Raw genomic sequence first — 23,186 nt, 5'->3', positions numbered from 1 at the left:
TGCATGGAGAAACCTCATCTCTGCTGGAGGCTATGGAAAACTGCAGGGGAAATGCGATATTGGGGAAAAGAAGTCTGCTAAGAAAAATATGCTAAAGATATATTCCTAATATCAAAAAGCCCAAATTAATTTTGAAAGCTTTTTTGTGTGTGTATGAAAAGCTGAATGCTTTTGTAAATACTATATTTGAAATAAAAAAAACAAATGCAGAGAGGCAAGGCCAAAAATACAAGATAAGAAAAATAAAAGTCAAAGCCATAAGTCTATAGGTACATGGTAATACATGATAAGCAATTGTGATTTTAAGAAAATACCTTGAAAATTTTTAAAGTTATTTCAACACAGCTTCATATGATATTCATAGAAGAGGTAACTGCTTTATTTTTATTTTGAATATCTTTACTATTAAAGACTACATTCTGCAAAGGTAAGAATTTTTAAAATATGAAGAGCCTTAGAAGAAAATTTACTATGAGTCTATGCTAAATTATTCCTCAAGATGTGATAATGGCATATCTTTTCCAATTTTCTATTTGGGCTAAACAGTTTTAGCACATAAACATCATTAGTGGAAGGAGAGAAAAAAGGCCACTATTTAAAAAAACATGAGATTGCTCAATAAGTAAGATCTGTTGTAAAATTTAAAATTTGATCTCAACCTTGAGGATGAAGTTGTGAAAAAGTTGGCCACTTTTGATTCGAAGTGGGTCCTTGTAGCTGGTTTCTGAACCCCTGGAATAAAGAGGGATGATTTGCGGTGGAATCTCTGGAGCCTGCAGTCATATACTACAATATGTTGTAAATCCAGAGGGTACAATATAGATTTCACAGGCGGCCCTGGGGTTAATTGAAATTCCGTCTGTTTCTTCTCTGTGGTGAAGTTAGTGTCCTGGGATATAAGCTCAGGATAAGATACGAGATTTATAATTTTTTATTTCTAGGCTAAAGTAGAAGTTTGCTTAAATTTGTTCCTCCCTACTTTCTACTCCTACCTTCAATTAAAAAAAGAAGTTTATGAGACAGCCTTTATTTTCTTCACAGCTGCCCCCCGAGGCAGCCCCCCCTTCTTTCCAGTGCATGCCGGGCAATGCCATGTATTCTTAGACTCCCAGAGGCCCCCATTACTGTCAATTAGTTACGGAATGCTACAGGGATTCATGCCTGACAGCTCGGTAAAGGCAGGAGAAATGGGCTCAGTAGGGAGTGAGGGGCCTGATTCTTTTCTGTGCACCAGAAATACCTTTCTCAGCAAGGCTTTTAATGGCCCTTCCCCTCTTTCTTTCCCTCTGTCCAAGCCCTATGCCCCCCATGATCCCAACACACATCATATACGCTCCTATATTCACACACCGAGGTGTTCGTGTGAAATATTGCACAGGACTGTGAGAACTCTCAGAGAAGGGGGCTCTGAAATGTCCTTATAACCTCTAAACTTACAGAGCTTTAAAATTCCATTTTATATCTTTGTTATAATCTGATCCTAACTTCTTCTCTTCAAAAGGTTTCTTGTTCCTAAGGGACTCTTTTGCCGCTGGCTTATTAGCTATTTTTCTTTTGCAGCTCTCCATCCAAAGAAGTGATGCACCCTTTTGGGCAGGGCTCGCTGCACTGTATAGCTGTGGCTCATGCAGTGGGTTGCGGCTGGCGTCTCCCCTGCTGCTCCCATGTCCTCCCCTGCCTCTTGCCTTTCTTTCCTCTACTTTCCCACAACCCCCCTCTTCCTCCTTCTATCCCTGCTTGGATCATTCCACTTACTGTGGAGACTCAAGGCCAGGGATTATGTTTTACTTGTTTTTGTTCTCTCTCCCCCCTTCCTTACCTACCCCAAATATTTTTCACAACATGACAAAGAGACTTTGTTTGGTCCATCAGCATCTGCACTCCATGCAACAGCACCTGGCACAAGTGGGAGCTCAATAATATTTGCTGGAAATGAATGCATGAGCTTACAGTCTCAGGTATTATTGAGTGGACACTGCCCACAGCAGGACTCTGGTCAGTAAAATGCAAGTGTCTTCTATTGTCAACCATCACCATGCATATATTGCTTTAAGATTGCTGACAAATCAGCAAGCTGCACATTCATGCCATTTGAGATGAATTTCCAGTGATGTCTGCTTATCAAATCTGCTTTACTTCAGTGCCTTTCAGACTTTAATGTGAGTATGAATCAACAGACAAGGTCATGAAAAAGAGTGGAATGCCTGTGAAGAGTGTCCTGAGATTTCACATTTCTAACAAGCTCCCAGGTGATGCCTTTGTTGCTGGTCCATTGACATATTCAGTGGCAAGACATCACTTCACCAAGTTGGCAAGTAATGGAGAGAGCTTTGTGAAGATGGATTGATGGTAACCTGAATTAAAAGAGGCAAAAGTCTTACTAATGAAGACTTTGATTTCTCATATAAGGATAAAAAGATGTATTTACATATATCTATGATTCTCCTCTCTTTCCTTTTTGGTAAATGAGTGTAGAAGGTACTTGAAAATAGTAAATTAACTCATGATTGAGATATACAAAAGCTGTCTGTCCAATGCAAACTTCAATTTTTTTCTACCACTTGAATCATATATTTTTTTTTGTTTTAAACAGTGAAGTTACCCCATGATGAAGAAGAAAATTAGTCACTATATGATAACTGAGGTTCCTTGGAATACAACGAGCTGTCTACCTTGCTTCTCTACTACCTGCTGAAGAAAATGCAAAATAAAAGAGGAGGTAAGGTACATGCGGTTCCACTGGTAGTCAGTAAATAAGATTTTGTTTGAAAAGAAGTACAACAGAATATCCATACCTGCACATACACAGGTAATACTACCCAACGGTCTGCTCTCATAAACCACAGTTTTGAGACTCAGCTTCAGCTTATATTTACAAATGCACGGAAACTCTGAGGAGAACAGCTAGCATTGACAAAATCCAGTTGGGAGTCCAAATCTAAAAGAAATAGACAATCTAGTGGAAAGGTAACATAACAGAAATTAAGCAATAATGTAAAATATAACTGTAATTCTACATAACTTCATAAACTGCCAGGGGCTTATGGGAGTTAAAGGGAGTTCGTTTATGGAAAGAAGGCATTAATTTTGATGGGGATGGTGAAAGAAGATTTTTCTAAAGGATAGGACTTGCATTGGAATTTGAAGGAAGGTTAGGCCTAGAGAAGTGGGGATAAGAGGGATGAGTGCATCAGAAAGGATGAAATAGTTGTATTGATCCAAGATAACAAAGTGCTTGAAAGCTACTGAGCAGAACAGTTTGCTGAATGATTTATTTGTTTAAGGAAAATATGGTAGAGGGAGAAATGGAGAGAATGACAAAGTTGGGATAGAATTAAGAAAGGTCTTGAATGTGAGGCTAAAAATGTTAGACTTCATTCTGTAAATGGTAATAATAATGGGAACCACTGAACATTCTTTTAAAAGATTTTATTTGTTTTCAGAGAGAGGAGAAGGGAGGAAGAAAGAGAGGGAGAGAAACATCAATTGGTTGCCTCTTGTTCACCCCAAAATGGGAACCTGGCCCATAGTCCAGGCATGTGCCCTGATGGGGAATCAAACCGGCACCCTTTCAGTTCCCAGGCCGGTGCTCAATCCACTGAGCCACACCAGCGAGGGCCCATTGAATGTTTTGAGTAGAAGAGTACATTTTCACAGATTAATTTCAATAGTCCAAGTGTAGGGAATAAGGGCTAGAATTAGGATGTTGGCCAAGGAACTGAATATGTAGAATAGAGGGTTGGTCTAAAGGAACCATAGACTTTAATGACTCATGGGGTACTAGTGTTAATGATGGACAGTGATCTTGAGGCTTGCAGGTAGTAGAATAGAAAATAAACAGTTAGGGGGCCATAAATTTGATTTGAGATATTTTCATTTTTAAGTAGGACTGACTAGTGTGAAAATCCAACAGACAATTGGAAGTGGTATAACCAAGCAAAGCGGGGCTCGGAGCCTTTGACACATGACACAACAATTAGTGTTGGAGGAAAGAGGTTTTTATTAATAGGGTTCCAACCTCGGGGGATAGGGGCTGAGAGTGCCCTGGTCAGAGCCCTCCTCTACCATGATAACCAGCACTTTCCTTGCTCCTCAAAAGGCTATGAGCCAAAACCACACCCAGAAGTTCCCTATATCCTTATCTGTTCTTAAACTGGCCACACAAACAGATCTCTGTCCAGTCTGGAAGGTGAGCTTGTGGGTTTCAGAGTTGCTATCCTCTCACAGCAGCTCTCTCCTTCAGGATCTAGGGTGTGCTGCCCTCAGCCCCCACACAGTGGTTCAGGAAAACATGTGCCGTGTTACACTGGGTCATGGTGGAGTCCAGGGAGACACAGTCCCAAGAGAGTGGCTTCTCCATACGTCCTTCAGAGAAGCAGAAGTAGCTCAGCATTCCCGGTCACAGTTCAGCTCCAAGCACCTCCCACAGATGTGTTCGTGGTTAGGCAGGTCCCTCAGCTCCATCAGCTCTGAGGGGGTATTCTCTAGTCTGACCTTCCCCCCCTAGACCTCGTGGTGTAGTCTCGTGTCTCTCTCACTCACTCTGGACCTCTTCTTTTTGTGGTGGACTTTCTCCTATGGTGTGTTAGTGTCCACCATTTCTGCCAGTTCCCCAGTATATTTTACCTTCTTTCAGCTGCCATCTTTAGTCAGGGCAAGAGTTCCCAGTGACACAGGGGCATCTGAGGTAGGCATCCAACTCCTCTACTCCTCTGGCTAGGGTCATGAGTCACTGTGCTCTTAAGCTCTTAAAGTCACTTACACCTTTTGCCTTGGGCAGCAGTCCTCTTCCCCTCAGGAAAAGCACAGCTATTAACTTGCCATTGTTATGCAAAGTATCTTAAATACCATATCATCTACTTCCCTCTTCCCCCAATCAAATGTTATAGGGAATACACTGTGCTATCTTTAGAGGACCTCCACCCTGCACTCTGTATGACCCTGCTGAGAGATGGTCATAACTGAGCCTTGGGGGTGAAGTCATCTCCAAGGAAAAACATGCAGAGACTGAATTCTGGGAAATGCTTATTATATGTGCACTCTGGATAGAGAAATAGCAATGGGAGAAGAAATAAGGGCTAAAGACCTGAAAGGAAAAGCGAGTATCAGGACAGAGGCAGTGGCCACAGCATCAAATACTGCAGAGAAACTAAGAGACTAGATCAGGGAAAGGCTTCGAGAACACTGGTGCCTTTCCCAGTGTGGACGATGCAGATGGGAAGCATGCAAAGGTGGTGGCAAAAGATTCGGGAGTGAGCAAGTCATAGCAAAGTTAGGATTTATGGTGGGCTTCCTTTTAGATTAAAAAAAAGTACTTTTGTTGTTTTTTAATTTATTAGAGCAGCAACATAGATTTATTTGTTTATTGATCAAGGGGAAGAGAAAAGATGGAGAGAAAATTGATGGTATCTAAAAATTGCAGAAGGACAGGTATTTGATGCAGTAAAAAAATTGAAGGAGAGTGGCCCTCTGGTAGGAGGGTGAGCCTTATAAATGGCAAATAAAATCCCCAAACAACCCTGCCTCCACATATTTGGAGGAAGAGGGATGCAGAGATGAAGTATTCAGAATTCTGCAGGTCCCATCACCTCAATAACGTAGCACCTGACATTGTTTTCAGACTCTGGGTCTGGAGGTAAAGGGAAAGAATGGAGAATGTTTGAACTGGCCAGTTGTGTTTGGAAACTGGCAAAAAGTGAAAGAAAGCATTGCTAAACAGCAGTTGAAATGAGCATGAACGTTCCAGGTAAGCACAAACACACACCTAAAGACAGCAGACACAGGCATTGCTTAGGACATTGGAAGCAACACAACAGACTGGGGAAAACCAGCATCAGAGCGCATGGTGTTGATGAAAGCAGAATGGGAGTGGCTGGCCATGGGGTCCGAGTGGGGTTAATATGCCTCAGTTGGCATGATCCAGAAATTATTGCACATAAACAAGAAGAAGATGATTAAGAACAAGAGCAACAGGGAGACTATTTACAAGCCACTGGTTGGGAATGATGCAAAGAACAAGAACTCGCGGAGAACCATACACTCCACACTGGGAGTGGGTGTGTTGGGTCTACAGAAGGAAGAGACAGGGTTCCTGCCCTCCAGGAGCTTTAGTGAACTCAGAGAGTGGAGATAAGCACATCCGAACCCTGGAGCCACTTCCGTGTTGTGCAGTAGAGATGGGCCTTTGAATGCCGTGAAAAAGAGTTGGTTCAAGCAGAGCTGGCCCAAGAAGCGTCCAGGGTGCCAAAATGAGTCATTCCCTCTTCTTCCCAATATTTACAGCAAACCACAGAGCTGCACCTTTAAGAAATTGGAAATGGAGCCAAGGGAAGGGTAACTGTGATGTCCTTGCATGTGAGAGAAACATGAAAGCTATACTCTCCCTGCTCAGAAAGATTTGAAAGCAATACTCACCTTCCTTGGAACTGTGCCCACTGTGGGGTACTTTGCTTAGCAGAGCAAGCTTTATTTAAGAGGAAGAAATGAAATTTGTGAGAGGTGAAGAAAAGTAAATTTAAAAAAATTACTTATTTATCCTTTCCCCCATTTAACTGAGATATAATCGACATATGTTGACGTAAGAAACATCCAAACCCATAGAGAATTTTTATGAGTTTATTTGAGCCAAACAGATGATGCTTGCCAGGAAGCAAAATCTCAATGGATTAAAAACATACTCTGGAAAATGGCAGTTTTACCATTTATTTTATACATCAGAATCAAAGGGGAAGAGTTAAGAGGGTTATATAAAATCCATTGGTGGTAGATTAGGGAGGCAGGAGAAAGCAAAGAGGGGAAATCTCTGAGATTGGATAAAAAAGTAAAATAGATAGACACTTTATTCTTTTACATTGGTGGGGATAGAATAGTTAACAATTAATATTCACAGCACATAGTGATGGTATTTGAGCCACGAGATAACATTGAGGGGTTCTGTGGTTCTGTGTTCTGGTGGGAGATTGTGCCCCTGGGGCCTGGGAAACAGGAAGTACTTTGAAATTCTGAAGGTGTGTTATCGTAGTTGCAAAAAGACAATAGATAGGCTCAGTTAAGGTAAAGTTTGACCTTTGTCAAGGAAGATACCCTCATAGGACAGGAGTACCCATGATGACTCGTTTTTAATATAAGAAATTTTAATTTCAGACCATCCTATGGGGTTGCTCTCAGTCTCTGAGCGGGTAAGGCCCGCTGTGGCCGCCTGATCTGAGTTTGTCGCCTTTAGTGTGTGGCCCCTTTTTCAGCCACACAGGTAACACTGCCCAAGTTTAAGGTGTTTAAGCACAATGATTAGATATATACATATATACATATGTTGCATGTGTACAGTACATATATATGTGTACATACATATATGCACAACCACATATACATATGTTGCAAAGTGGTTACCATGATAAGATTGGTTAACATCCATCACCTCACATAGTTGTATTTTTTTCCCCTTGTGATGTGAACTTTTAAGATCTACTGTCCTAGCAAATGTAAAATATACAACACAACATTGTTAACTATAGTCACCATGGAGTCCTTTAGGAGAAAGGCAGCAGCTGGGAGCCACTCCATGGCTCACAGCCATCTCGAGCATGGGCAGCCATCAGGAGCCTTCCTACACGCTGCTTCTCCAGGGCTCCTACCCCTATCCCCACTCTTGGGGGCTCCCACACTTCAGAGAATGCTGCTCAGCTCATTCAAGCCTGGGGAGAAACTCCGGCTCTGCTACTTACCAGCTGTGTGATCTTGGGCAAAACCTTAAAACAACAGTCTCATTTCCCTCTCCAATGGGGTGATAATTCTTGCAGGAAAAATGCATGGCACTAAGCAATTGGTGAGGTTATTGTCAGTTTTGGTTACTGTCACTTTCCTCCTATCTTCATTTCTCGGTAAAGAAAGTGATCATTTCCTCTTTCCCAATTCTTTCCTTTGGCCATCCCGAATAGCAGAGAGCTTACCCCTCATAGATGGATTTGGCTTAGATCACCAACCTTTTGCCTGGCACCAGACTAATGCCTGTTGTTTGACTAATGACTCTTATCCAACACACACACACACACACACACACACACACACACACACACACACACAGCCTGAGCCCCATTCAGAGCTACTGAATCAGAATCTTAGAGAGCTGAGACCTGAAATCTATATTTTTAAAAGCTTCCACCCCTGATTAAGAACATTGTACTTATTCAGACTCATGTATATTATGAGAATACATAAAAATATGGTTTGAAAAGAGTTGAATTCTTTTCTATTAGCCTATCTTCAGAGAATGCAGCTGCCTCAGTGGTAGACATAGAAATGAATTTGAAAGGAGTTTGTCCATCTCAGGACTGAACATTTTATAGAAGTTCACCATAAGAAGCAATGCTTTTGTTTGCTGTTTTCTGTACACTAAAACAGTCTAGAGTTCAGGCTTGGATTTGCTCTAATTTTTTTTTCCTGTTTGGAGATGAAAATAACCCTGACTCCATCATGGATCTCCACTTTGCCTGTCATCATGTGATGCATGTCTTTCTAAAGAGTCAAGAATGGAGGCAGCCCCTGAAGGAGGAGAGAAGGGGTGCGTTACAGAGGACGGAGGGATTAGCAGCTGTGGCGTGCTGGGGGAAAAGAAGCAGAGAGTATGATGGGGAGTGGCTGTGAAATGAATGTTCCATATGCTCAGTTCTGGCAGGTGGACGTAAAATTCAGCAAATCTGCTCCGAGGAAATAATTTTTCAGACATTTCTAATAGCTTGCTCAGTGCTCTGCACTTGTAGGAGAGAGAGAGAGAGAGAGAGAGAGAGAGAGAGAGAGAGAGAGTGTGTGTGTGTGTGTGTGTGTGTGTGAGATGGGGTGGGGTGCTTGTCTATTGACTCCTGAATGGCTGAGATAAAGAGAACCACATGGGACTCATTGTCAGAAGTGAGAGCTCAGAAGCTGGCCTCCTTTCTCCCATTATTGTGCTATTCTCCTCCTTCCCCCACCTCTCCCGCCTCAAAATGTTTCCCCAGCCCCCACCCAACCCCACCTCTCCCCCCAACAGCCCAAAGACCCTCTTTTCAAGCTCCTACTGCCTAGGCCCCCTCAGTGGAACCCAAGACCTCCATTCAGAGTCACTGGTTTGGGTAAAATCCCTTATTCACCCCCCACATACCGCCCTGCCCCATCAGCTGAGTCTCAGTTCAGACCTCACAAAACAAAACCAAACCAGCCCATAGAATTGATGGCTGCTGCTGGAGGACCCCCCTCCAGTCCTTCCCCCAAGGGCTCCTGCCCAGGCAGCTTCTATTCTCCATGGTTCCCTCCCTCCCTCCCCCCAACTCCCGCTGGACTTCTGTAGTTAACAAGTGCACACGGGGTTATTATTGTTCCCCCTATCATATTTATTCCCTTTCAGAGCTGATCTGCACTTTTGTCAGAGGCAACTGATGCATCTTCTGACATTTGAGCTTTTGTCTGCTGGGGACGGATGACAGTGGTGGCAGCAGGGGCAACCCTTGCTCCTAGGATGCAGCAAGCAGTGCAGAAACGAGGAAGAGGAGAACAAAACCCCAAAGCAAGGGGACTGGAGAGGAAAGAGAAAACATGGTAGTTTGTTAGTGACCCAATGTCAAAGAGGTGAGGGGAGTGGGGCATTAATGAGTTTGATGACAGTTGTATTTAAAAGAGTATTTTAAATACACCCCCCCCCACACACACACACACAGGGCTGCAAGGAGGCCAACGGTTAGAACGCTCAGCTGAGCTTTCATTTTCACAAATTCCCTACATTTTAGGGAAATCAGAGAGAAGCAGAGAGAATGAGAAAGCATGAAACTGAGGAAGATTCAGAGAAAAGCGTCAACAATGAGAGAGAGGAAAAGATGGAGAAAGAAATAAAAACTTATTTTTGGTGTTCTTAATGTAACACAATTGAAAGTGGCCAAGAGACTTGGCAAAGTTCTCTCTCCTTTTTTAAATGGAAAGCTCAGGAAATGTGACCAGAGTCCTCAAACCGTAGTGATTAGTCAACTTCCCAGATTCTTGCATATTCATTTCCATTAAGAATTTTGTGTTCATGAGATAGAAGTAATGTCTGAAAGTGTTGTTCCAATTAATGACTGCAGAGAGTGCTGAAATATCAATGGAGAGGAACTTAAAGAAAACCCAGCTAATTAATTTTCACTTGACCTCCCAGAGAGTGGCGTTTTTATTCCAGTTGTACGTATGAGGAGAGGAAGTTGGACAGCACAGTGATCTGCACAAAGCCCAAGGGAGAGAAAGAGATCGAGAACATCCGACTGCTGGCCCACAGCCAGCTCCTGGGAAAAGCACAGCCTTCACCGTTCACTGGCTTACTTCTAGGAAAGAATGCATTTGTATTGATGAGAAGATCTGAAGGACAAAATTCCAACATACTCCTCTAGGAGGAGAGCTGGAGTAGCACACATTAAGGGAAGAGACTCGTTTGTGGGATTAGTCATCTCCTGACTTGTTTTTCTTTCCTTATAAGACAAAAAGAGGAAGCTCATGCAATGGCTATGTAGGGTAAGATGCTCCAAGTCTTCTCTGAGAGCGTTCTTTCACTTTTGTAAATAATGAGTTGTATTCTTGCAAATATCATTCTTTCAAATCACTTGAAGCATTTACAAATAGTAACCAAGACTCAGGACAGTTGTAGGTGGCATGTATTATTACCCTCAGTTTTCAGATGGAGAAACAGGTTTAGAGAATTAAATCTCTAGTGCAAGGTTACTCAGAAACTCCATGGTAGAACAAGGTCAAGAAATCATCATTCCTAGGCTGCAATCCACCCACTTTTCTGTAAGATCAAGGTCATGCAACATGTCCTTCAACACAATTTCCAACAGCTTATTCTTATTTTTAGGCCCGAGTTTTCCCCTTGTCTCCCTCTTGTACAAAGAAAAAGAAGTGCCCATTACACCTTTTACTGTTTCTGCTAAGATAGGAAATCTAACATTCTCACAGTTTAAAAAAAATACTCACTCAATAATATTTTTATTGATTTTAAAGAAAGGAAGGTAGGGAGGAAGGGAGGGAGAGAGAAGGGTGCTGGAGAGAGAGAGAGAGAGTAGGAAAGAAAGAAAGAAAGAGAGAGAGAGAGAGAAAGATTGATCAGTCACCTCCTGTAAGCACCTCGACAGGGAATTGACCTGCAACCTAGGTACATATCCTAAAACCCACAACCTTTTTGGTGTGCGGGACGATGTTCCAACTAGCTGAGCCACCTGGCCAGGGCCATTCTCACAGGTTTTACTTCAGAATAAACACTTCGCCTTTATTTTATTCTCCTATCTTCCAAGTTCTCCTCACATTAGTCCTGACTCACTTCTGTTTGCAGGCAGAAGCAGGATACCTGCCCCAATTTCACTCTTTCAGGAATACAGTTACCCCAGCTGGTATTAGCACAAAAATCATTGTCTAAAGCCGAAAAGCTATGGAGTTGTGTGTGTGTTTGGGGCTGGGGAAGTGGGGAGTTGGTGGGAGAAAGAGGAGAACTAGGTCTTCTAGGATTCAGGTACAGAAAGTTTTTAAGCTAGGGCAGGAGAGTGGTTAGAGAGTGAATTTTCTCTGTTTATGCTGATGAAGTTAACATTGGCAACACATCCTCTGAAAATAATTCATCCTCTAAGAAAATCTGTAGGTTTGTTAGGGTAAAGTATTTCTCAAGTTTACTAAGGAACCTAGAAGCAGTACTTAAAATTCAGGAAGACTGCAACAAATCTATGGTAAACTGTAATCTATTTTGATGCATGAACTTAAGATTTAGTGACATTGAAATGTTCCACCATTCAGTGGGCATAATTTATTCACTCAACATGCATAAATTTGAGAGTCAGAAATATCACCTATTGTTAGAAAAAAGTGTGTGTTGTATAAGTAGTGTTGGGTGAAGTGCTCTGAAATATTAGTCAGGTCAGGTGGTCCACAGTGTTTTTCAAACCACCTGTCTTTACTAATTTTTTTTCTAGTTCTATCAACTGCTGAGAGAAGGCTATTAAATTCTCCACTGTGACTATAGACATTCTCCCTTTAATTCTGTCCATTTTTGCTTTGCGTGTTTTGAAGTTCTGTTATAAGGTGCTTACTCACTTATTTTATGTCTTCCTGATGAATAAACTCATTTGTCACTAAGAAATGTTCCTCTTTTTCTCTGGAAATACTCTTTGTCATGAAGTCTATTCTATCTGATATTCATATAGCCATTCCACCATTCTTATGCCTACTGCTTGCATGGTTTATCTTTTACACCCAGTTACTTTCAACCTATGTTATCTACTCGGAGTCAAATGCATCTAAATTCCTATTTATATAATAGCCTTGTGAATTTCATTAGTTTGAATAAGATATTGAATGCATGATCATCTCTGGGTGAATCAATAAGGGGAAATTTCTGAACCTAAAAATGTAAAATCAGGTGCAAATGGCCCCATTGAGAAAAGTGGCGGGTTCCCTTGAACCATGTTAAAACCTTATCAGCTTCTTTTCCTCTCCTCATTCAGACTTCTTTCTGGTCTTCTCACACTTCCAATGCCAGCTTTTTCTCTTCCTCTCCAGAAATGAAATGTTAAGCCATGATCTTTTCACCTTCATCCACAATCATTAAGTTTTCTTCACTTGGATATCCCTGTCTCTCCTCTCCAATCAACAGACTGAAGCAAGGACTCTCATTGCGTTTTTTCTTCCCTTGGACGCTCTCCGCAATGCTCTTTTTCCCCCTTTTTAACTCCTTGGTTTGGTAACCTTTCTTGTAAGCCTCTTGAAATAGCTCACATTTTCCATGCTCTTTTTTTCCTTCATCAAATCCCCCCATAAAATTCACTTCTCTTTTCTTGGTCTTCCAGTTTTTTCCTTCTTTCCAGCCACATCAACTCAGCTACATGTCTCACTGTTTATTCAGTGTTTTGTTTATGTCTAAATCAGACAGTCAACGCCTTGAGGCTGGGGTTTCCTTCTTAGAGTTCCTTGCTTTGCAAATGTCATCTGCACTTACCACACTCTATAAATAATAAATAATCAGACCAAAGAATCAGTAAACTAGTGCCAGATCACTGATTAGCATAAGTACTCAACACATTGAAAGAGTTGCTGCTGCTGCTGCTGCTGCTGCTGACACAAAACCTTTTTCTCCAAGGAAAACAGAGCAAAGAAAAAAGAAACTTGGAAAAAATACTTGGTCACAGTTCGAACTGGATGATGTAGAGGGCAAACTGACTGTGGAGGGGAAGGCTCCCAAGGCTCCTTCTCACCCTCTGTCTCTTAAAGGAACTTCCACATGAACTGAGAGCTCTTTAGGTTGCATGCTCCTTCTGTTCCCAGCCTTTGGCACAGTGCCTGACATGAAGTAGCCATAGAATAGACATATTCTTAAATAGCTGACCTGAACTTGAAGGATTAGGGAGACATTTATCTAATTTCAGTGCCTACCAATGGATTTCATCTTCGAGATAGAATCTTATTCTTAACTAATTTTAGAAATATCCAATTGCTACAGAAACTCAATTATTATGTGAAACCATATTTTATTTTCATAATTTGATGTCCAAAACATAGAGAATTATGTTTAATAGGCTTTGGTTAAGAAGGCAGCTGGATACACATACACACAGTTATATACCACATACTGATATTTCAGTCAAGGACAGGCTGTACATGCAATGGTGGTCTCATAAGATTATAGTGTAGCTAAAAAATTCCTCTTTCCCAGTGACAATGTAGCCATGGTAATGTCATAGTGCAACACATTTACTATGTATTTGTGGCAGTACAGTGGCAAAAAATACTACAGCACTGCCAGTTGTATAAAAGTATAGTGCATACAATTACGGTAGTAATCTATGCCATCTAGGTTTGTGTAATGCACGTTGTGATGTTGCCCAATGAAGTTGCCTGATAACACATTTCTGAGAATGCAACTTTGTCATTAAGACGTGCATGACTGTGTGTGTGTATAATTTTCATTTACTATACACATATAAACACATATGTATAAACATATACTATACATATGAGGTCTGTCCAGAAAGTATCCAGTTACACACTATGAAAAATACATACATTATTGATGAAGACACAAGAAACATTGTACATAGGACAATAATACTATAGTCCACTTCAAAGGAGGCACCTTGGGACCTCACACAGTTCTCCCAATTACCATTGGCGGTCCCGTCATATTTTCCTGAATCTTACTGATGGTCTGAAATCTCTTCCCTTTCAAAGGTGATTTTGGGTTTGGGAAAAGCCAGAAGTCACAGGGCACCAAATCTGGGCTGTAGGAGAGCTATCTGGGTGATTTGATGTTTCACCAAAAACCTCTGCATGAGATGTGATGCATGAGGGAATATGTTGTTGTGATGAAGCTGCCGATCACCAGTTGTCCGTAGCTGTGGCCTTCTGAATCATCTGAATAATTTCCATCGAGGAATGTTCAAGCTTGATGCAAAATCTGATGCAGATTCATTGCTGTACTCACTCAGTCATTTTGAATGGGACACCACACAGGACACATGCTCACTCAAAGGCATCTACTGCCCCCACTGACTAGCACAGTGAAGTCGTCATTGTTCACGCATTCACATTCCAGTTCACTCTCCTTGGCTGTCAGGTTACCTCAATGTTGCACAAGCCATTCTCATTATATTAACAATGGTTGGACTTTTTCTGGACAGACTTCTTACATAAATATATATGTATAACAAATGAAAAAATATAGAAAATATATATGAAAATGAATATATCTATATATTAATTTCAAAACAGTTCAATGGAAAAATTTGATCCTTAAAGGGCTATGTTCTCAGCTACATAGAAAACACATTACAATGGACTTGTATTGAGGGTCCCAGTGGGTGGGATCAAAATTTCAGTTTACTGTCATTATATATTTTAGCCACTTACCTAGCTGCTCTAGAAACACATATACTATATCTTCTCATGTGAGGTATGGGGTTGGAATTCTCCAGTTGCTAAGATGTGCTGTTTTGGTGCTCTGGGCACTGTTCTCCTCAACTCACATCCATCAAGGTCAAGAATGAACATTCAGAACACATTTCCCAAGCTCCTTCTATAGAGTGCTTCTCCATGAGTGAGATGTGGTGCCAGCCCTTTAGGAAGACTACAGCAAGGCCTTCAAGTCCTGCATATCTTGGAAGGTTCTTACGATGTAGAATTCTTTGGGTGAAGTAGCTTTATTTTGGGCGGTGATGTTGAGCCTGATATAGACATGACATTATGGTTGAGGTGCATTGCCTGCATCTTCTCGATGCCAAATAAAGAAAACTCCCCTCTCACCTGGGGCGAAGCTGCCACTGACTGGCTAACAGACAAAGACTGTGAGGATGGAGATAGGGCAGAAGTAAAAGAAAACAGGGAGAGTATATAGTAGAGAATGTAGGGAAGATGAGGCAGAGATAAACTGAAGTATGCTCATGGTGCAGTGTTGTTCCAGCATGAAGCTTGGCCATGCTATGGCACTCGGTGTTTGTGGGGATTTGTGCTCTTTCTTGGCCCGAGTGGCATCTTGAAGCAATAATGAGTTAGACAGGAAGGATTTAGATGAAGAAACAGTGACCAAGTAGGAAGTTTCAAGTCCCTGCAGAGCCTGGGTATAAGCTTCTCATGAGGAAGTCTAGGAAGATATTTACAATATACATTTTGGGTTTCCTGAAGAGTGCTCAGCTGCCACTTCATTTGAGGGGCTCTGTATCTGTGAACTGGCTCGAGTCTAGGACTTGGTTGAGGGGCCACAAGTCTCTATTTTGGTGATTCCGGTCAACACTGTTGAGCAAACCTAGAGCTTTTTTGCTTTCACAAGTCATATAAGACTTTAGTAGACTGTCCTTCTACACAGTTCTAGGAACACCAAGATTACCTAGCCAGCACCAGTGATCTCTGGGGTTTAAACCATTCTGTTTATTGTGTATGGTTCCATTGCTCAGTATGGTAACCATATCTACCTTGTCTCTGCTGATTATCTGCCATCCCAGCCATCCCTGCCAACCCTGATCCCCTCCTCCCCACTGAATTCAGGGCTACCAGTCATATGGCAATCAGGGCAGATCAAGAATGCTGGAGCCCCTCCCTTCATGGAGCTCCTATGTTTCTTACATCCTCAGTAAAAGCAGTGTCCTCTGGACTCTCTTGGGGAACATAGTTGGAGGGGGCAGGTCTTACAAGGCAAATCAACTTAGCATTCAGATGTGATTAAGCCTTTGAATACCTTCCTATGATGCAGTCTGTCTAAAACTTTTAGGTGTCAGACTCCTTGGCATTCTTAGAAATTATGGAGAATTCGATAGAGTTGTTGTTTATTTGGATTATATCTATTGTTTTTATGTATTAGAAATTAAAACTGAGAAGTTAAAAAATATTCTTTTGATAAAATGCCAAAACTTGATAAATGGCACTTCCTTAAAGGTTACAATATGAAGTTTAAAATATATCAGTGAAAATGTTTTGACTCTGTTAAAATCCACTGCCTGATCTTGAAATTTGAATGGATCTTCTATGATACTGTGATGTCATACATTGAACATTAGCAAAATATTGGTTCACTGACTTATGCAGATCTTCCAACTGTTGACACACTTTATTACAGAATACTAAAAATCACACTTGTTAATATGAGAAATTGAAAAGGTGTCAAACTTACAGTAGCAGATACAAGTTTTCCAACGCCAAATGCTGTCAGTTGTTTTCATTGAAGCGATATAAAAATGTCAAAACAAAAGGAACATAGTTTGTCTATCTGTCATTTTTTTCAAGTCAATTACGGCAGTTTGTGAGAAAAAAAAACTGGCTAGTTCAGCTCTCAGCTCAGTCACACAAGTGCTCTTTCTCAAGACGCCGGACACACTTGAGCGTGAGGCAGAAGGGTTTCTGACGTAATTCCCATTTCATTACAAAAATCGTCAATAGATGTGTATTTGAAGGTTGAAATGTAGGATAATTAATATTTTTGCTGCTTCATCAGGATGTTCTTAAACACAACTGACATCCTCCTTTCTGTTGTGAGTGGGTGGCAGTGAAGTCTACAGCAATGACTAACAGAGTTTGGTGCCCTCTCCTTGTCTTGCCAATGCAGGAGCAGCTTTCCCCCGATCGCTTTTGCGCCATCAGTGGAACTATTGACATAGTGAAAAGTGTCATGAAAATAGTTTTGATCTTTTAGACCCTGTGAAAGGGTGCTCTTGCAGTAGATCAAGAAGTTCTGGAATTTTATTTAGGATAGGCCACATTTGCTTCTAGTATTCAGCCAACTAACCAATATTAGGGCCATTCTCAGAAGCTCTCGAGCTGATACTTTTACTCCAGAAGTTCAATCTAGGGCACCTGTATCAATGAATTAGGCCATGTCCAAGATTATTTTCCTTTCATCCTGATCCATCACTGCTATGATTCATTCCTATATATTTCCCCAGTATTCTATCAGTAAAAATGGGCAAAATTGTGAAATTTGTGTGTGTGTATTGCACCTTCTTATGGATCATCAACTCTGGCCCTCCAGGACTTGAGTTTGGCTGTAGGTCTAGAAGCAGGGAGAGTGCATGAGGGTAGATCTGGAAGTAAGATCAGCTGTCTCCTGCAAGGCAACCACCTCAAGATTGGTCAATTTCAGTTCTTCAGGGGAGGGGAGGCTAACCTCCACTGAGAGGAGAGGAAGGAATGATCCTCCTAGCAAAGGAGATTCAGCAGCATTTAAGGGTTTAAGGCCACTATTTGCCTACATGTCCCATTAAAACATGAGCTGGGAATTTAAAGCCTTGATCTCACCATTTTCTTTCTATCAATTTGCCCAGCATACTAAGAAGGATCCGAGTAGCTCTTTTACACTTCTTTGTTTTACTAAAATGTTCTAGGACAACAGGTGTTTTGTCATAGAGAAGCCTTGATTTCTACTAGCAAATGATCACAGGTGACATGTGTAATGAAGTTTTGCCTCAGCATGCCATGGACTACTGGTGTCCCCTTTACCACTGGAAAGAGAGTAATGCCTTTAAATTTAATCAGAGCAAAGTAACAATTTCAGAAAGCCCAAAGCCAGTTCAGAGAACTATTTTTAAGGCTCTGCTTCTCTGAAACCACTTCCAGCACTAGTTTCTCTATCAGTCAGGGTTTATCAGAGAAGCAGAGCCACGAGAGACTGAGTAAGGGACTTCTGCTCGGGCTGGTCATGGGAGCTGGTTAAGCAATCTATTTAAGGCTAATTTATTTAATCTTCAGTATCTGACATTGGGCCTGAAGTCATGAGGCCCAAGAGCCAGGAAACAAAATTATACATAAACTGAGGAGAGCAAATGTTCATCAGGTGATGGTGCTATGTGCTGTCTGTTCTTCCAGGCCCCACAGTGGTGTCCTCTATCTACCTGGTCAGTCCTGCCAGCATTCCTGGCTAAAGGCAGTGGCTGGCATAATGCTTGCTGAGGAAAATGTCCCTTTTGGCTTGCTTGGGGATAGTAACCATCCCTGGCAGTCTTGCCTCCTCTGACTGAGGACCCCTCTGGAATTGAGCTAGGACCTACATTGATCTTGGTCCAGGTGGTTCCCTCTACTGAATGTCACTCCACCGCAGGTTGGCAGGCCCTCTTTGGCAAGTTCTCCAGAAAGATCCTCAGCCAGGTTTAGGTTCTTTATGCCATGCGTAACTAAAGGTGGCTTAGGAAAGTTAAATTTACATGCCTTTCTCTGTTTGGCTACACCATACCCCTGGGTTTGCATTAAAGTAACAGAGTCCATGCTGATCAAGGGCAGCATCGGATGCAGGCTCCTTCTGGAGCCCCAGCTGAGTAACCAGAGTAAAGATTCCTCTCCTCAGAATTCACTTAACTACACTGGGTCCTTCTAATGTGCCCCTGGCATTTCAGCTCATAGTCTGTGTACATATGTGATAGAGAGCAACAGAGAGGATGTGAGTTCCAGTGTACTGGCCATTTGGATCTGTGAGAAGGAAAAAGGCTCCAGTTTGTGTTTGCCGATGTCTGTGGTGTTACGTCTACGATGGCTGATTTGAAGCTCCTAATGATTCAACAACCTTCTCAGAGAGTTTTGCATATTTTAAAAGTGACTGTCCTAGATGGGGTCAGCTGCCTTCAGAATTCAGCTGCCTGGAACCTTCCTCCACCCACCTTTGTTTCTTTCTCACTTGTTTGTCTCTTCCTTCAACTCCTCAGTCAGAAAGAGCGGGCTCTGTGTTCATTCCAATATGTCACATTCTTCTTCTACTGTGCAGTGGCAAGCCTCTTGGCTGGAAGAATCATGTAATTTATTATCCAAATCATAACTTTTTGAGAGTGGAGGGAGCACTCTCAGTTCTCCACCAGGAAAACAGGAGTAAGCGGGGACTCTCCCAGCGCACGGGAGTGGATGTGACTGCGTTCACAGCCGAGTCTTTGTGATCAGAATCGTTACTTCTGTGAAATATGGGAGATGCTCTAGGATGTGAGTTTTCCATACTTCCTTCTCAAAGAAATTGAGAAAATCTTTTACATCCATACCTGGTTTTTAACCCTGTTTCCTTGTTAAATAGACCTCCTGGATGGAGGACTGCAAGGAAACATCTACTCATTTGATATTTTCTTACCTTCCTCTGTTTGTAAATCTCCTTAAGGGCTATTGGAAGGAGAGTCCTGTCTTTGAAGTCAAATAGCACATGATCCTGAGCATGTTTTTAAACTTCTTGACTGTCAGTTTTGCAGTCACTGAATTGGGGGACAGGCAGCACTGGAGTTTAATGGTGTTGCCCTTTCTTCCTGGTTCACCTGAAACTATTCTGATTTTCAAGCTAAAATTCTGCATGCCAGGAAGTCTCACAGCCCTGGGGAGCCCGGGATGGCTGGCCACCTTCCCACCAGCAGCACCGCTGTGAAGACTGCCTGCCATGCAATGGTGCGCTTCACCTCGACGGGGCTGCTGTCCTCCTGGTAGCTGAGTGAGCGTGAGAGGACTGCTACCTAGTAAGTGTTTACCGTTTTGCTTTGCTCTGTGTCTCCACAGTTCTAGTGTACTCCCAACTATGCAGGACCACTGTCCACTCAGTACGCATACCTAGATGATGGGCTGATATTTACTAAATTTTTTTTCTGTTATTGATTCCAGAGAGAGGAGAAAAGAGGAAGGAAGAGAAACATCGATGTGAGAGAGAAACCTCAATCGGTTGCGTCCTGTACATGCCCGACCCAGTCATGTGCCCTGACCAGGAATCGAACCAGTGACCTTTTGGTTTGTAGGAGGGTGCCCAACCAACTGAGCCACATTGGTCAGGGCTGATGAGTTGGTCTTTTAAGTTATCTCAGTAATGCAATTAATTATTAGACACAAAGTAAGAATTTTGAAGATTGGTCTGATATAACCCTTCTTCTCCCAGACTAGCCCCCGAAAATGACTCATTAAAGAAAACCTCTGTAACCCTCTCACCAAGGAAAGCCCACATTGCTAAAGGTGGACGGGATTCTCCTGAACTTCATTTGGAACGTTCACTGCCATCAGTTCGGCAGAGGACCCATGAAGTATACATTCTCTTCAGCTCCCAGGGCACCAGTGGGAACCATTCTCTCACAAAGGCTTTATTTAGACTGGCTTAATAAGAACCTCTCTTCTTAAAACATGGTGTGAGTTTAATGCTGATGACAGGGGTTGGATGGCAAGTGAAGAACCAAATCTTCGACTCCCTGAGGAGGTTCAGCTGGTGTCATTGCAGCACAGGTCTCCCCCCACCCCTCACCAAGAGTCTGAGAGGTGCGACCCTGACGGAGAAGAAATAGCTCCAGAGGGGCCTGTTTGGCTTCAGGAACTCATTCCACCTCTGACACCCCCGCTGCAGCTGCCCCATGATGTCAGGAAGAATAAATGACTCTTGCAGAAGCAAGGCTTGGGATGACATCAACCTTTTCCATCTGGAAAAAAATTGAAATCACCATCAATTTGGGCAGTTACATAGGGAGTAAAAGTTGTGATTTAAGAAATTATGACTTGGAACTCAATTTAGGACAAAAGACTCCTTTTTCCAAATACACCAGATGGTACATACACAGCTCCTTCATTATCAGCTCTTCAACCACACATTATTTTCTAAGCTGGCAGGCCCTTCAAAGTTGGAATTAATAAACTGAATTCCTTTTGAAATAATACATAGTCAATGTACTGAGTGGCAGGGAGGGATTGATGAGCTTCAGTTCTTCCTTGAATTCCACCCTGCCTCTCCCTCCACATAAGTGAGTCATATTGGACAGAGCAGTAGGAAGAACAAGGAATTGGATCCATCACGGTGCCTGGTACATAGTGGGGATAAGGAGTGAGACCTGGTTTCTGGCCCTGGCTGGTTGTTAACTGGCTGCATGGCCTTGGTGTCATTTTACCTCTTAGGATCTGTTTCCACAACTCTAAGCAAAGAATCAGGTTGGGTAATTGGCAATGTCCCTTGCATCTCTAAAAGCTGATGCAGTGTCTGCTTCGGCTGCATTCTTACCTTCTGATTTCTTTGTGTTCCTCTGTGCCTCTCCCTAGAAACTGAGAAGATTGATGGGTAGGCTGATGGGATGGTCCTGGTTGGGAATGAGGTGGGGACAATGATTAAGATTGGCTAAGAAAAACCACAGGTGTTTCTTTCCTCCCCTTTACCCAAGTCCTATTTTCAACAGAAGCCTCCCCAAGACACTAGATGGCTTTGCCTTCTTATGGATACTGGCCTTGTAGGTGCCTCCCCATTCTTTTTCACGTCAGCCCTCATGTTCCTCCCAGCCTTGGGAGAGGGTAACTGGCAGTGATGCCCTGGTAAGCTGGGGCAAAGTCCTAAGTTGCAGCATCCATCTATTTTCAGTATAGTTATGACTTTTGTGGCTGATTTCAAGCTAACCATAGTTTAACAACCTGCTCGAGAATCTCCTGAATAGTTAAGACACTGTTCTCATGGGCCGGTGTGAGCCAATGCCAGCACACCATTGACTTGCATAGATTACAAGTAGGAACTACACCTATTTGTTTCAACAGTCCTGGTGTCAACATAGCACAGTGCACACAGTCAGAACACAAGTGAAGCCCTTGATTGACTAAGCGTCTTCACGCCATGAATAGTACAACCTTCCTTGCCTTCTACTGCAGACTGAAGGTCTGTATTCTTTCAAAATTCATATGTTGAAGCCCAATCCCCAATGTGATAGTATTTGCTGCTGTGGCAGACGGAAGGTGATGGGTCATAAGGGTGGAGTCCTTGTGATTAGATCAGTGTGCTTTTAAAAGAGACCCCAGAAAACTTTCTCACACCTTTCTGTCCTGTGAGGACACACTGAGAAGATAGCTGTCTGTAAGTCAGGAAGGGGACCCTCACAAGGCACCAGGTCTGCTGGCACCTTGATTTTGGTCTCCAGTTCCTCCAGAACTATAAGAAATAGATTTATATTGCTTATAATCCACCCAGTCTCTGGTGTTCCATTGCAGCAGCCAGAACAGACTAAGACAGCCTTCATAATCTTTCCTGTTAAAAATAATTGTAATAATTTTCCAACCTGGCCTTCGCCCCTGGCCCTAATCCATTTTATGTATTGTGATATTCTTTCCAGGTTACAAATTAGTCCAGTTTGTTTTTATTTTGTTTCCCTTCCTCTCCTGGTACTTTGATTGTTAATAAACACATATACGCCCATGAAAGCAAAATCACCTTTAAGCTTATCTGTTAGTATCTTAGAAAAGAGAAGGTTCTCCTATATCTAAATGTAAGCAGAACTCTGTCTCTGTCTCACACAGGAGTTTTCCTGTGGTCCATGCCAATCTGTGATTTACTCAAAGTCTCCCTCTGGAAATGCCATCCACGGCGATCTCTGGGAATTGACTGTTAGGTCAGAGGAAGATTTTAGAGACCATCCTACTAATAGCAAACCAGCTATTGACCACAGAGAGCCTTAATGAATTAAAGAACCTCCATCTGTAGAACTCTTCTTTTAGTTCTTTTTGGTTACCTTTTGCCTAGCTCTGTTGTGCAAAGCCTGCTGTGCAGGGCCACGCCTGTCGAGGCTCTGGGACAGCGTTCCTTTTCCCCACAGAGACGCTTTATCTGGAGCCAGCCTTGACTTTTCTTTCAGCCATAATGTAAGCATGAAAATGCCATGAAAATGAACAGCACAAATAAGGTTTTATGACTTTCTCAGCAATGTGAGAAGCCAGGAAAGGCAATAACAGAATTCAATCATTCATCTTCCTTTCCTATTAAC

Source organism: Phyllostomus hastatus, unplaced genomic scaffold, assembly GCF_019186645.2.
Source record: "Phyllostomus hastatus isolate PE091 unplaced genomic scaffold, TTU_PhHast_1.1 phas_contig_86, whole genome shotgun sequence".
In the NCBI taxonomy this organism is placed as follows: domain Eukaryota; kingdom Metazoa; phylum Chordata; class Mammalia; order Chiroptera; family Phyllostomidae; genus Phyllostomus; species Phyllostomus hastatus.
Note: the sequence above shows the minus strand (reverse complement) of the source record.